This window comes from Macrotis lagotis, chromosome 1 (assembly GCF_037893015.1).
Source record: "Macrotis lagotis isolate mMagLag1 chromosome 1, bilby.v1.9.chrom.fasta, whole genome shotgun sequence".
NCBI lineage: Eukaryota > Metazoa > Chordata > Mammalia > Peramelemorphia > Peramelidae > Macrotis > Macrotis lagotis.
In genome coordinates this window covers 919865522-919882528 of record NC_133658.1, presented here as the reverse complement: position 1 = coordinate 919882528, position 17007 = coordinate 919865522, and positions in this window count along the sequence as shown.

Here is a 17007-nt window from a genome sequence, read left to right as displayed (position 1 = left end):
CTGTTAGGGTTAAAATTCTCAAAAGAGCTATGAGAATCATTTTCCCATGCTGGGATATAGACAGGTTCATCTTATTGGAAAGCAGTTTTTTTTACTCCGCCTTTTTTTTTTCATGTGTCTCTTGAACCTCCTGTTTGATGTCGAAATTTTCTATTTAGCTCTGGTCTTTTCATCATTAAATTTTGGAATTCTTCCATTTTGCTAAGTGTCCTTCTTTTCCCATGAGAAAGAAGGCTCAACTTTGCCAGACAGTAGATTCTTGGTTACATTCCAAGCTCCCTTCTTCTTCAGATTACCTTGTTCCAGGGCCTTTGATTCCTAATGTTGCTTCAACCAGGTCATGCATAATTCTTACTGTGGGTCTTTGGTATCTAAATTGTTTCTTTCTGGCTGCTTGCAGGATTTTCTCTTTTATCTGATAGTTCTGGAATTTGGCCACAACATTCATTGGTGTTTTCATTTTAGGATCTCTTTCTGGAGGGGATAGATGTATTGTTTCAATAGATATTTTTCCCTCTGGTTCCATGATATCAGGGCAATTTTCCATCACTATATTCTGTTATATAAGTCCAAGATTTTTTTTTTCTCTTCTATGTTTTCAGGAAGACCAATTACTCTCAGTTTGTCCCTTCTCGATCTATTCTTGAGGTCAGTGGTATAGCTGATGAGATATTTTGAATTTTATTCTATTTTTTTCTGGTTTTTGGCTTTATTTAACAGGTTTTGCTGACTCATTAAGTCATTAGTTTCTGCAGAGTCCATTCTTTTTTTTAGAGAGGAGCTTTCTTCATTTACCTTTTGCAACTCCTTTCCTAATTGTTGAGTTCTATTTTTGAAAGTGCTTTCCATTTGCCCAATTGAGGATCTGAGAGGATTATTCTCATTTTTAATTTGTCCAATTGAGGATCTTAGAGAATTATTCTCATTTTGTATTTGTCCAGTTGTATTTGCCAGTGATTTGCTTTCTTGTTGCGAAGTGTTAATCTTCTCTTGGATTTATTTTCCAAAATTTTCCAGTTGATCTTTAAACTCCTCCTTTATTTCTTTAAGCAAGTTTTTCTGTGCTGGAGACCAGATCATATTCTCCTCAGAGGTTCTAGATCTCTCTGAGTTAGGTTCTTTTCCACCCAAGAATTTTTTCTATGGATCCATCTTTCCTCTGACCTTTCTTCATTTTGCTAACACCTTGAGTTGGGGAGGGGCTGGTTCAAAGAGGCTTGGTGTTGGGATCCCTAGAGGCTTTACACCCTGAGTATAATGTCTCCAGCTGACCAGTAGGGGGAGTGGGGTTGCTTTTTCTGGAGTGTCTGTGACCTTAATTGAGACTCTCTCCCTTTGCCTGGAGGGAGTGTTAAATACTTTTGTCTTCAATCAATAGTGGGCTCTACTCAAGGATGTGGTCTATACTCTCCCTTTGTCAGCTGAAGTGGTTCTGCTGCTCACACACCTGTGCCTGGGCTAGAAGGTCTGTAATTGTGTTTGTTCTGGGAAGAGGATTCAGCCAAATGGAGGTGTGGACTAGGAGTTCCTCCAGACCAGAGTAGCCCCAGGGATGATGTCTGTAGCTCTCCTGCAGCTGAACTCTACCACCAGGCTTGTTGGTAAGCTCCAGACAGGCAGTGCCACCCTCCATGCCTCTGCTCCCTAGTTGACCCAAGCCCCAATGGTTGTCCAGGCTCTAGTCCCACTGTTGATCAAGCAGGTATATTTCTCTGGAATCTCAGGCTCCCAGGGCTCCAACCCTCTACTAATCAACCTGATCCCCAGCTGATCTGCCCTCTGTACCTGGACTCAACCAGGACTGTGGAAGACAAATCCTAAGGTACATGTTTCTTCTTCTGGCTTTTCTTTCTGCATTTTGTGGATTGGATTTCTATTAAGAAGTTTTTTAATTTCATATATGAGGAAAGATCAGGAGATTTTAATACTGGATCTGTCTTCTCTCTGCCATCTTGGCCTATGGGATCACTCATTTTACCAGTAAAAGAGGGTAGAGGAGTGAAGGAGAGAGAAAAAATTGGAACTCAAATTCTTGTAAAATAGAATGTAAAATTGTTTTCTAAACATAATTGGGAAAAGTAAAATCCTTTTTTAAAACAGAAGAGAGAAGGACAAAATATTACAGAAGAAAAGGAAATCACAAGGGACTTAATAAAGTTGAACTGTTTACATTGCTCCATGAGAAGATGATATTAGTCACTCATAATTTTTTTTTATTAGGGGAGCTAGAAGAAGTGCAATGCAGGTAGAGGGGATGGATGTTAGTTGACTATGATGAGATAAGATATAAAAATAAAAATTAAAAAGTTACAATGAGTCATGCAGTGGGAGAAAGGGTCAGGGCTCAATGATCTGATAGAAAAGAGTCATGAAATAATTTGTACACAATAACATTAATATTTTAAGATGATCAATAGTGAATGATTTTTTTCTCAGCAATACAGTGATCCAAAAAATTCTGAGAGATGAAAATAAGTATCCATCCTGGAGGAAAACATGAGGAATCTGAATACTTATCTGAATAGACTTTTTAAACATTATTTTTCTTTGGATGATTTTTACAACATAACTTATATAGAAACATTTTGGCATGATTCCAAAGTAAATACTATTTCAAATTTCTTAACTTTAAAAATTGGAGTACAGGGAGAGAGAGAGAGAGAGAGATTGTACAACTCAATATTTAAAAGAAATGTTGAAAATTGCTTGTATATGTAAATAGGGAAAATAAATGCTAAGAAGGAAAAATGAATAGCCAGAAAATAAAGATTCTGAATGGGTATAGGTTATATTTCCTTAAAAATTAGAATTTGGCAAGTAGAAATTAATGACTCTTTAAATTCCTTCCACTATTGATACTGCTTTTGGTTTTCCTAGCATTGGTAATGCTCCTGATTGGATACATTTGATCCCACCCCAACTTTTATCTCTCTTTTGGGATGATATTCTGCCATTGGAATGTCAGCTTCATGAATAAGTATTATTGCATTCCCAGTGTTTAATATATTTGCAAAAAATAATTGTTTGAAAAATTCCCATATGGCTAATACAACTAATATCCTGGTGAATAAATCACTGAATAGTATTAGGAAACATTTTTCCCCATATTTTTTCTCATTTGACATAATAACAAAATGGAAAAACCAGATTAAATGAAAGTACTTCATGATGATGTCATTCTTGCCTCACTAAATTTGCCAGAGTTTCCTTCATGCCCTTGTTACTCAAACTGACAATGGCAGGGATGAGGGTGGGTGGCACCATATAGAAAACAGAAAACAACAGGTCAAGCAAAGAAGGATGTCAGAGGTGGGTTTTACATGAGCAGCAAATGCAATGGTAATCAATACCATAGTCACAATGTGGTGGGGCAGGAAAGTGAAGAACACATTGGACCTGCCTTCTGTGGATGGCATCTTTAGAACAGTGAAGAAGATGTAGACATAACAGGTAACAACACAGTAAAAACAGCCAAGACCCAAAATTGTACTTGTAATAGTGCTTCCAATTTCAGCAAAATTAGACTGAACAAGAATTTGAGAAGATGAGGTTTCTCACAGAAGAACTGGCAAAGGTCATGGACTTTACAGAAGGGCACAGAGAAAATGCTGACTGAGTGCAGCCTATGAAAGACAAATGCTTCAGGAAGAAGAAAATAGGAATTTTAAGGCCTTGATCAATGGTAATGACAAGGATAGTAGGTAGATTCCCCATCAGGGCTTCCAGAGAAATCAGGAGGAAAAAGCACAGCGTGTAAGATCTGCAGTTCCCAGATATCAGAGAAACTCATGAGGAGAAATTGGTGATGACTGTTTGATTGTCCATTACCTTCCTAGGGATACATAAGGAAAAAAGAGGAAGGGATAAGGGAAATGTATTTCTGTGGTCTGTGGAAGCCATGGTATTTCTTTTTAAGAATCACAGGACTGAAAAAGAACAGCTATCTGGGTAATCTTTGAAGACTTCCCATTCTCTGTAGGATAGCTTGTGAGACTGGGAATTCCTGCCTTCACTTCACCATTTTGGCTCCTCCATGTCCCCTTCCTTCACGGTTCCCTGCCTCTTCCCACCTCCTGGCAATTCTGTCTTTTAAGGAATTCTTTTCCTCATCGCTTTTTCCATTTGGTCCACACTGGTTTTTAAGATATTATTTTCTTTGATATTTGTTAAAATCTCCTTCATCATGCTGCTGATCTTCTGCATTGCCCTCATTTTTTCTTCCCAGCATTTCCTATACCTCCCTTACTTGATTTCAAAATATTTTTGATGTCTCCCATAGCCTGAGACCAATTGATATTTTCTTGGAGACTTCGAAAGCAGAAATTTGACGTTGTTATATTTTGCTGAATGGATTGAGATCTTCTAGATGTCTGTGGTGAGATTTTTTTCTTATCTTGTTTCCCGTTTCCTCAGCCTATGACTCGATTTAAAAAAAGTTACTAGTTTTTATTTTAAATTCTATTTATTTTAGTCAATGGGCTTCAGGGAATTGCCCAAGGTTCCACTGCTAGGTAATTATTAAGTGACTGAGATTGGATTGAACTCAGGTTCTCCTGACTCCAGGGCTCGTGCTCTATCTACTACATCACCTAGCTACCCCACTATAACCTGATTTTAACTCTTTGTTAAGGTGGGACTCTGTTTCCAAATACAACTACTGAGATATTTTTCAACTATTTTCAATGATATCTCCAAGGTCCTTCAAGTGTCCATTTCTTCACAGTCTTAGGTGAGGCTATGGCTACTCAGTTGACCTGGTGCTCTGGACTGTGGATGGCCACAAGCACTCCTGTCTCTCTTACAACTGTGGGGAGGACCCCTGGTCTATGAAGGCATGAAGCTCTGTTGTCCTCTTCCTTTTTCCTGAGACTGGGGCCTGAGTCTGACCCAGATCTGAGTATGGATAAAGAAACAGAGTCCTTCCTCAGGGATATTAAAGAGGCTCCTGCAGTCTCCCTCAATTGCCCTACCTTTCATGGACTGAGAGCTCTGGAAGACTCCCTGGAGACCTGATCCTGGGCTGATAGGCTTTTTCCTTCGTATATTCCTCTTTTATCTTGGTGTGCCAGTTTGCTGTTGATCTTCCAGGATGTCCTTGGCAATGCCTGGAGTGAGAAATTTGAAAACCACCATGATTGCTACTGACTGAGGTATCCCATGGTCTGTTCCTGGTTAAGGGGTCAGATTTATTGTGCTGTAGTAGGGGTTTCCTTGTGGATCCTTTTTGAGCCTCTTGCCAAAATTTAAAAAATTAAAAAAACCCTTTCTGCTGATTTTCCAAATTTCCTTAGGTTGGACAATTGTTTTATTCAGTATTTTTGTGGGTATGACTCTATAATTTGGTTAACATCATTAATTAAAGGTATTTAAAGTGGTTTGAGAGAGATTTCAGGTGAGTTCCTGGCTTTATTCTGTTTTCTTGCCTTTGTTCCTCTATTTGTTTCAACAATACACAAAAAAAAATGCTTAGTTTTTGAGTAGGTGCCATATACCACTTAGAAAAAAAATGTACATTTCTTTTTATCGCTAGCAAGGTTTCCAGTAACCCAAGAACCTGCTGCCATCTGCACACAGGCTCCTCTGCTCATAAGAGTCTCATAATGAAGGGGGCGGCAAATGGCTGCATATCGATCATAGGACATTACAGTCAACAGGGCCAATTCAGCACAGACAAATAAAACAATGCAATAAATCTGTATGACACATTCAGGGAAAGATATGGAGTTTCTGTGGGCTAAGGAGATGAGGATGGCCTTGGGTACTGTAACAGAGATGTAGCAGAGATCGATGAAAGACAAATGCCTCAGAAAGAAGTACATGGGAGTCTGAAGGTGTTGGTCCATGGTAGTGACAAGAATAATGAGTAGATTCCCCATCAGAGCTGCCAGATAAATCAGGAAGAAAAACACAGCATGTAAGATCTGCATCTCCCAGACATCAGAGAAGCTCATGAGGAGGAAGTTGGTGATGAATGTTTGATTGGCCATTGCCTTCCTATGGATACAGAGGAAAGAATGGGAAGAGATCAAGGAGACATTGAAACATAGCTCCTTATGCCTTTGGAAACAGAAGACTAGTTTCTCAAACTCAAAGCACTGAAAGGGAGAACAGTCACCCGGGTAACCTTCGATGATCTTTTCTATTCTTATGAATTTCTGCTTGAATGCAGGAGGCAAGCTGCAAGGTAGTGTTCCAGAGCTTGTGCTTCAGTCCTCTCCATCAAGCTCAATCTTAATTCAGAGGTCCATTTCATAGGAGAGCAATAATTAAGTTAGAAAGATTCTGCTGATGGGAGTTCAGAAGACTTTTGAGGTCAGATTTTTGCCTGGGAAAAACAAGAGAATGAAACAATCCAGATGTTGTAAACCAGAATATAGAAAATAGTGATGCCCAAATAGTGATAGGAGCCTACAGGAAAATGGCATCTGATAAAAAATAATCTTTAAAGTTGATATTTCTATCAAAAGGTTTTTTGTTTGGTTTTTTGTTTGTTTTAGGTTTTTGCAAGGCAAATAGGGTTAAGTGGCTTGCCCAAGGCCACACAGCTAGGTAATTATTAAGTGTCTGAGACCGGATCTGAACACGGGTACTCCTGACTCTAGGGCCGGCACTTTATCCACTATGCCACCTAGCCGCCTCTATCTATCAAATTGTTTTGAAGATAACTGGAAATTGTGTGAATAAACAACAAGTGGTTTATTATTCGAATGTAATGGAATATAATTGTGCAATGAGGAAATAATGAGCCAATAGATATCAGAAAATCCTGTATTAATCATGGATTGGTTCTATGACATATTCTTTAATGTTATAATATATTTGAATAATTATTACATTATATATGTTGTATGATAAAATACATATATTAAATTTCAGTTTTTGTGATTCTAATTTATAGTGTGACCAGTTCACATTACTTTACTAAATTGAACATATAAAATTTCAAAGTAAAGAAATAATTACTTTTTCCCTTTGTAATAAATATGACACAGTTTATATTGTCTAAAATGATTGAAAAATGATAAATATATAACAATTCATGAATTATTTAAAAGGAAGGAGAGAAATCATTTTCAATCTAATTTGTCAGTCACAGATGAGAATGAAATTCAGATGTTAATTTCTTTACAGGGGTGTGTGTATGTGTGTTTGCGTGTGTATCTATGTTGGAATGTTAGTGAGTGTGGGTGAATATGTATATAAAAATGGAAATGTGATGCCTTGAGTTCTCTATGGCTCAAATTACTTTTCTAAGTACATGCTTTAAGGGTCATTGGAAGAATGGAAGAAAGGATACAAAAGCCCTGGGTATTTCCAGAAAAATTGTACCCAACTGAGGAAAAACTTGTTTCATGCTTACTTTCATGTATTCATCACCTAGCACAGAGATGGCACAGAGTAGACTCTTAAATTATCAATGAATGGGCAGTTGATCTACTGATGTTTCTTCCTGCCAAATACTCTCTTTCCTATAAAATGTAATCTCTTTCAGTGTAGAGAATATTGTATTTAGTCTTTGCATTAATAGTACCTAGAACAGAAACTGGAACATGACAGTGATTAAGGAATGCTTATAGATTAATAATCCTCTTAATATTTGACCAAGGTAATTGTACACTAATCAAAATATTGAACAAAATGGCTTTGCACCAAAATTGAGTCATTCAAAAATCCAGCTATGAGACGGATAAGTGAGGAAGAATTTCAGAGAGGATAGTGGTGATGAATCCATCAAGCAGAAATCATATTAAGCATTATAGAACACTGACTTGCCTTAAACCTTGTGGAATGGTCATGAGGTGAAAATTCAATAATTCAGGGAATGTTTGCCTCTCTATGTCTTCCTCTCACAGGAATAAACACTTCAAAAATGATTAAATTGCCTGCCAAATTTCCAAACTGGAAAAAGAGGCATGCTGCATATTCTATCATTGAACATTATAAGAAACCGGGGTAGCAGAAAACAAAACTTTATCAGACAATTGCGAACGTAAAAAGTGCAGCAGCTAATACAGTATCTCTGAAGAATGACCTGGGACTAGAAAAGGCAATTTATGCTTGTCACTTCATGCTCAAAGAGAAACAATTTGGATGTTATGTGGATTATCTCACCATACTTGTGGGCACTCTTACAGTGGAGAGATCCGTTCTGGAATCACATGTCAAGAAGAATGAGAATCACATGAATATCGTACAAAGGAAGGTCATGGAACGGAAGACTGAAAGAGCTAGACAGGTTTAAGGTGGGGTGGGACAAAGGTATATTAAGGAATGAGGATATTAACTAACTTCAGATACTTGAATAGCTATGGAGTGAGAGATAAAACTATACCTGTGATGTAAGAGTTAGGGACAGGAGATGGGAGATAGAGACAGGTAAATTTAAGTGTGATTAAATAGTACAAAACAGCAATATTAGCAAAAGCCAAATTCTCATAATTATCAAATGGATTTATCCACAGAAACATGGACTTCCTCAGAAGATCATCAGTTCTCTTTCACCAGAAGATTCCAAGCAAATGTTGTCTGCATGACTACCTATTAGCAGTATTGTTGAAAGGAATTCTTGGACTTGATACCCTCTAAGACGTGCATTTCATATTTTGTGAAATTCTGAGTAATGTAGAAACGATGCCCTCTAAATCAACTTTCTAATCCTTCCCTATATCTCTATGACCATCCACAAAACTCTTCCCCATCAAGTGTATACAGCTTTATAATTTCTTTGCCTCTTGTTTGACAGGGAATCTGAATAAATGGAAAAAAAAATTCAAGTGAAGTTTTTAGCCACTTAATGTTTTCACAGTGTTATTCTTACATTTGAAAGAATGAAATCCGAAGAATTCAAAATTGTAGGATGTGAGAGAGGGAAGGAATTTTAGCATCTCTCTCTCTCTCTCTCTCTCTGTCTCTCTCTCTCTCTCACATTAGATGTTTAAGCCTTAACAAGTTAGTTAACCCATCTCAGTCTTAAGGGCCTCATCCATATAATGGAGATAATGTTAGCACCTACCTCCCAATGTTGCTGTTTGCATTAAATAAAATGTTGTGTGTGCTGTGTATTGCAAACCTTAAATTGTTATAGGAATTCCAGTTAAAATTAACATTATTATTAGTAATTGTTTATTATTGCAGTGCTCGTTATTTTACAAAATGTACAGTCATTCAATCTTCAATTATATATTCTTCAAGCAAGAGTATGTTTAAACCTGCCCAGTGTGTCTTTACTAAATTTCTCTTTTCAAAGTTTTTCTAAGAAGTCAGGTGAGAGAAGCATTTTGCTTTAAATATTGAGCACTGCCTCAGAGACCCAATAATTGTCTAGTGTGGGACATGTCATATAATTTATCTGAGTTTACGCTTCTTCATTCATCAGTGATAGGTAATAATATCAGTAATGACTATTCAATTGAGGAAAATATAAAAGAAAAAAATTTCAAAACTTGAAAGTCTTCAAAATAGTATATGTAAATATATATTTAGACATATATGCAAAATATACAAACATACATATATATGGAGAGAGACAGAAGGAGACAGTAACAGAGAGACAGAGAGAGAGAGAGAGAGAGAGAGAGGTTTCACTGTTAGATGTAGATTCTCAAAGAGAGTATTGAAAAACAGAAATATCTCTCAACATGAAAATATTGATAGCAACATTTCTGACTGTAGCAAAGTGATAAAGACAAAGCAGCTACCCAGGAGTGGTGAAAATGTTTACATATTGTTGGTACATAGCTGAATTAACATATTCAATGCTATAAGACATCGTGATTATGAAAGCTTGGAAGACTTCCATGAAAAGATACAAAGCGTTGCAGAGAAAAACCAAGAAACCATCAGGTGTGTGCTGGTGCAAACTGTCTCTCTAGGAAGAAAAATATACTCATGACAAATGCAAATTTAGAATTTTCTCTTATCCTTTCAAATTTTTAATCTGCTAGTCAATAAACATTTAGTACAAAGGATTAAACCCAGCTCTAACTTCTTGTATTTGCTGATTTCTGAGCTGGAAATGCTTACTTTCCATTTTACACTTGCCTCCTAAGATCCTTTTGGAGCTGATCCCATCCAGTACATTTCTGAAAAAAACAGTATTTACAATGAGCCTTGAAAATAATGTAAATGGAAAGAATGACTACACTAAAACCGAATCAAACATAAGCTTAGAAAAAAAGAAGAGATATTATACCATCTCTTTGTAGAGGTGAGATTTATGGATATAGAACCTTGCTTACATTGTTAGAATCCTTTTATATTTGAATTATTTTGCTGAGTAGTATCCTTCCAAATTTTCCTCTGTCCATTTTTCATCTTCCTTTTTCATTCTTTTTTTCAAGAAATAGTTCTCTAGGGAAGGGATAGAGATACATTATATTTAAAGATGTGAATTATTTTAAATCAATAAGAGATAGACATCACTAGTTGTTATCACAAAACACCTGAATAACACAGAGTCCATTGAACCTGAACACAATATTCACTATTGTATGAAACATAATGACATGAGAAGCATGGCACATGATCCAGGGGAGATGGTAAGGTAAATCATAAAATTCCAAGCTACTCAAATTTCCTCCTCCAATGAGACAAAATGTAGTTCTTCAGGGCGAATGTAGAATGGAAAAAGAAAATGAGGGTGGCATAGAACCATGTTCTTCCTGGGACAACCAGAGAATATTTGAAGAAAGATCCGGATGGACATGTGATCTGAATGGATTGTGAGCTCCTTTAGCCTCACTCCTCTTAAACAACAACTCCTGGGGTAGCTAGTTTGGAAGAAGCCTCAGTTTCAGCCACAGGAATTTTCATCTCCTAAATGGTATGGGGAGTCAGGTATCTCAGTAGAAAAGATTAAGGGAACCTGTGCTGACAGGTACAATCCCAAGTGAGAAGGAACTAGCATATGCTTTATAAGGCAAAAGCAGTAGTATAGGAACACTACTGGCTATTGACAGTTGGGTTCTATGGTTGCAGTTTCACCACAGAGAACAAAACTGAAGGTTAAACAGCCAGTTCAGTCATTTCAGGGTGTAAGTAAAATTATTTCTTACATGGGGGCAGCTAGGTGGAGCAGTAGAAAGAGCACTGACCCTGGAGTCAGGAGAAACTGAGTTCAAATGTGGCCTCAGACAGTTAATAATTGTCTTGGTGTGTGACCTTGGAAAACTACCTTATACCCATTGACTTAAATAGAAATATTTTTTGAAAAATTTTTAAAAAAGATTATTTCCAGCACAATGTTCTCTGGAGACCTACCTAGGCCTAGGTGGCACAGTGGATATATCATTCAAGCTAGAATCAGGAGGATGGGAGTTTAAATTTAGTCTCAGACACTTGTCACTTAGTATCAGTTTGATCTTGGAGAAGTCATTTCGCATCTAGGAATATCTCGAGTCTTCTTATTCATATCTGGCCATTGGAGCCAACTGACTCTGGAGGAGAGAGTGAAGCTGGTGACCTAGCAGAGCATCTCTCGCTCAAATTCAATTCCTCTGATGTCATGGTCTTCGTTGAGAATGAAGTACAAATATCATCACCTATGCCTTGCAATGGGAAAGGAGATCAGAGATTGAATTCAGGAAAATGCTCCAAAAATAACAGAAAGTTGGATCTGAGGCAAGAGGAGCACCATGCCACAAGGCAGAAAACAAGTTGTTAAAAAATCTTTCAAATTGATAAAAGAGCAGAAAAAGGGCCAAGGGTTCAATGATACATAGTGAAATATATAATTGGAGCAGATTGTGGTTCAAATGTAGATGCGGAAACCCCGAGATCTCCCCAAATCCTTCAAAATGCCTCTAAATAATGTCTCAGAAACTCTAGCATTACAGAAAAACAAGTGAAATTATTTTCCAATTCAAGAAAACTAGAAAGTCAGTAGCAAAATTCCATTACACCAGTGTGAGAGAAGAGTACAATCCAGTTCAAGCCCTGCCAGCACAGTCCTGAGCAAAGCAACCCAGGAGCAGACCTCATGGTCAATACTTTATTGGCAGCAATGGCGATTTCCCAAGCTCTCAGCCCAGACTTGGAACCACTGCTGCAGTGGCTATAGCTGCTTCAGTTACTCTCAGGCCACAGACTGTAAGGGGACTGAACAACTGATCAGAAGATCTTGGCTAGCACTGAGCCAGAATTCCCTATCCTTGCATCAGGATCACAGGCCTGAGTGACAATCTCAAGAAGAGAAGAAACCCTAGACATCAGAGTTCTTGGCCACAGTGGAGTAGGTTAGGAAGGAGTGTTTATGGTTGCTCACAGAGCTCAGGCAGGAGAGGAGTAAATACCTTTCCTTACACCATATACCTGAAAGAACTGAAAACTAGCAGTTTCTTAGAAGTATCTTTGAAATAAGTTGCAAAATGTCCCTGAAGTATGGAAGACTATGAAAGCAGAATCTCACTTTAACAAATAGATAAAATCAATTCATAGCCTGGGAAATTGAGCAAAGAAAAAATAAAAAAAATTGATCATAGAAAGTTACTATAGTGACTAAAAAGCTTAAAACACATACTTCAGAAGAAGACATAAGGTCAAAGTTTCTGCATCCAAAGCCTGCATGAACAATTTGAATTGATTGAGGATATGGAAGAGCTCAAAAGGGATTTACAGAATTAAGTAAAAGAGATGGAGGAAAACTGGGAAAAGAACTCTAAGTAATCCAATAAATAATACAGTAAGAGTTTGCTGATATTGGAGAATCACTGATTCATAAAAATTGAACATATTATTTTAGGGGGGAAAGATAGACATTCAATGAAATGGGAGATTTTCCAACTTTCTTAATGAAAATACCAGAACTGAAATAAATTGATCCTTACATTCAAACCTCAAGAGAAGCATAAAAAGTGGCCAAGAAAGGCAAGTCATAAGGGACATGGTGATGTTGGACAATTTGTATTCCTACATAGTATCATGATGCTGGTCACTCATATGAACCTTCTGATGAAATGGCCAACTTAAGAGTCCCTTATACACAGAGACTGTATCCTGTAAGAGAGACTACTTTTTAACAAAGGAAAAGAACCTGTATATCCAAATATTTATATGACAATATCCATATCTTAGAAGTATCTTTGAAATGACAAAGACAGTGGATTATCATTCTGTTATAAAACATGATGGGCAGAATGATTTCAGTAAAAATAAAACCTAGGAAATATTATATGAACTAGTGCAAAGTTAAGGACAAGTAATAATATAGTGACTAAGTGTCAATGATTTAGCTTTCCTCAGAAATACATCAAGGCATTGGGGTTAAGTATTTAAGTAAGTATTTAGTGTAGGTAATTATTATGTGTGTGAGATTTAATTTGATTTCAGGGCTGGTGCTCTAACCACTATAACACCCAGTTTCCCTCCTAAAAGACCTTTTATGCAGAATGCTGTCCATTCCCAGAGAAAGAGCTAAGATTTTTCAGAACAAATAGTGAAATATGCTTCTCAAAATCTGTTTACCTTGGGATTTCCCTTTATAGCAGGGGTCTACATTTTCTTTCCTAACATGACTATTATAACAATATTCTGTATTACTAAAGAATCTTCATACATTTACAGAAAGAGAGAGAGAGAGAGAGAGAGAGAGAGAGAGAGAGAGAGAGAGAGAGAGAGAGAGAGAGATAAAGGTGTCTAAATTCAGAAGGAAACAAGAGGGTAAAGGGAGAAGAAAGGCAGGTTAAAAGAGGGATTTTTGGAGGAGACGGTAGGTTAAGGAATAGGAAGATGAGGTAAGGTGTAGATGCAAAGCAGAGAAGAAAGGAGGGATAGCAATAAGGTGAGCAGGGAAATAAGTAACATTGAATTATAGCTTACAATATGAATTAGCTGAATTCATTCATAAAATGAAAACAGATACCAGACAAAAAAACTGATATGAACAATATGATGCTTTCACAAAATATTATAAAAATATAAGGAACATACAAATACAAAATAAAGATCCAGAATAGAATTTATGCTTAAAAAGGGGGGGGGATTGTAATCATGTTTTCAGACAAATTTAATGCTAAAAAACATTTGATCACCAGAAAAAAAGAAAGTTACACAATTAATCCATATTTTCTTATACATGTTAAACCACTGAACATATAAGATTAGAATATGACTGTGGTATAAAAATGATGACCTGGTGAATTTAGGGAAAAATGGAAATATATGGACTTTTGGAGGATGATGTTACCAACTATCAGAGAGACACAAGGCAATGCAAATAAGTGTAATAAAGTCTTATATAAATATATGTGCTGGTGAATCTATATGGGTGTATATGGGTAAGATGAAGTATTTCTTTCTATATATACAAATATATATGGATATGTATGAATATATTTTTATGTGTACATATGTATACAGACATGTATGTGTATGTATGTAGTACATGTGTGAATATAAATGTATCCTCACTTAAAAGACATAAAGCAAAAAGTACACAGCAGTTAAGAAAAGAAAACCCACAAGAAAAGAAACCCCACAAGAAAAGAAAGAAGAGGTGACTTAGTGGCACAGATGATAGATCACTGGCCCTGGAGTCAAGAGAATGTGAGTTCAAATCCGACCTAAGATACTAATTGTTACCTAGCTGTGTGACCTTGTGCAAGGCCCTTAACTCCATTGCCTTACCAAAAGAAGAAACAAATCAAAGATGGACAAATTTTATAACCCTGTTTAGCATTTATTGTATAGGTTGTCTTGAAATGTAAATTTCTTGCTTTCTATTGAATCCTTTCATATTCTGATGTGTATATGGCATTGTTCAATTTCCTTATTGTTCATTAAAGTAAAAGGTGAATTTAAATAAAAAGAAAAAAAATGAACTGAGAAGTTAGGAGCGAAGCCAGAAAGAATTGGGTCAGACCTCTCCTTGGATATTTACTACCCATGTGAATTTAGTTTGCCTATTTAGGTCTCTTTCTTCCTTTTGCAGAGGAAGAAGATTGCCGTATTGCCCTCTATGCACCTTTTATGGTCATATCTTTCATTCTACTTTTTTTTTAGGTTTTTGTAAGGCAAATGGGGTTAAGTGACTTACCCAAGGCCACACAGCTAGGTAACTATTAAGTGTCTGAGACCAGAGTTGAACCCAGGTACTCCTGACTCCAAGGCCAGTGCTTTATCCACTACACCACCTATCCACCCGTCTTTAATTCTACTTTAAGACTGGCACGTTTGATTGAATCACTCAATCTTTCCTCCAACCTTTTTAGCAAGGCTAGTTAAAGTAGTTTGGAGTGAGGTGGTTGATACATGGAGTCAGTTGACTCCAACACTTTCACTATGATAAGTCTTTTCCTCTGAGCAAGGTTCATAAGATTCCTTATCTACAGAATATAAGAGTTAGATTAGTTGGAATCTGGGGCCCTGTTTCTTCAGATATGTATAATTTCATCTTTAACCACGATGGGTTTAATGAATGGCACATCCAAAAAGTTTATAGTATGAAGTCAGGGTATCACTCCTTCCTGAAGTGAAATGACATATTTTCATTTAGAAATAGAGAAAGTCTATCTGACATTTCTATATCTATATCCTTTATCTCTCTTTCCTTTATGTTCAATCCACAGAAAAATCTTCAAATGCTTTATATTGGGGGAGTATACACTTGATTGATGAACTCAAGATGAGGTATACTTTCACTAAAGCAAATCTGAAAATATTATCTTAGAGTTTTAGCGAATTTTTCTGACATAATGAGAGAATAAACTACTTACTCAAGGTCCTCTAGCCATCTTGTGTCAGAGACAGGACTGGAACCAAAGCCACCCAAGAGCCTGGTGATCTGTCCCAACATCATACTGCTCAAAGTTATGATTCATTAAAATCATTGGGGTAGATTCTCTTATGCCCTTCAGTATTGATGTGGAAAACACAATGAAAAATTGTCTTTAAACTCTATTTTTCCTGCTCCAATTAAAAATGAAATATAAATCCTGTGTTCAGAGCTAGTTCAGATGCCTTACTAAATTGGCCAACTAATGGTCCTGTGGTTCCTTGAATGTATAGTGCTATCAATTCTCCTCACCTTGTGCATCCAGAAAATAAAGTGGCATGAAGAATCGGTGAGGTATCCCAGCAGAGCAGTAAATGGGAATTACTGAAAGATATCAATGAGCCTTCTCTCTTGTTCCTAAGAGAAATATTTCAGATGTTCAGAAAGTAATCTTTAAGGGACCATTACACCTTTGTCATCTTTGTCTTAAGGGAATGAAAATGGTCTCTTCTTTGAGGTTGGAACCATTTCAATTTTTATCTTAACAAATTGCTCAGGGACAGATTTCTTATGGTGGAAAAAAAAAACATTTAGGACCCAGGGCTCTGATTAACCTCCAAAGACTGTAGCTCTTGTCCTCTGATCCAATCACCCTCATCATGGCATGGGACAGAAAGGATAATTATAGCATCTCAGTTATAACTGATACTCGACAGCATGATCTAAGAATGATCCCAAATTCCCTGACCACTTCCCACTGAGAGGGATCTTAGGAGTGCTTAGCAGGAACATGTTTGATAATATATAGTATCAGAAAAAAGGAAACAAGTTCTGAAAAAGTTTACCTATATTGGAAGTTTTTATAAAATACAGAAGGCTATGTGTTATCTTCTCAATGATATCAATGACACCTAAGAGCTCAGAAAGCACCTTATAGAGACTTTTCAGAAGGTCATTTTATACACTGAAATAGCCAGAAGTGGGTCTTCAGTAGGTGGGATGTTTGTACTTGTCCACCAGAGGTTCCTGATGCATCACAAGTCACGACCATCTAGAGGGAAAGGATCCTTGTCAATAAATTCATTAACTTCAGAAAAGGGTCCTTTACTAATCTTGGTGTTGATAGGTTATGCTATAAGTGCTTCCACAAGCCCAGGACAGAGGGTGGAGGCTATTGATGTGTGTGGTGGTGGGGTGGGGGGTGTTTGCTTAAGATTGGAAGCCAGTATTTTTGTTCTTTAGTTTTTTTCAATGCAATGGGGTTAAGTGGCTTGGCCAAGGCCACACAGTAAGGTAAT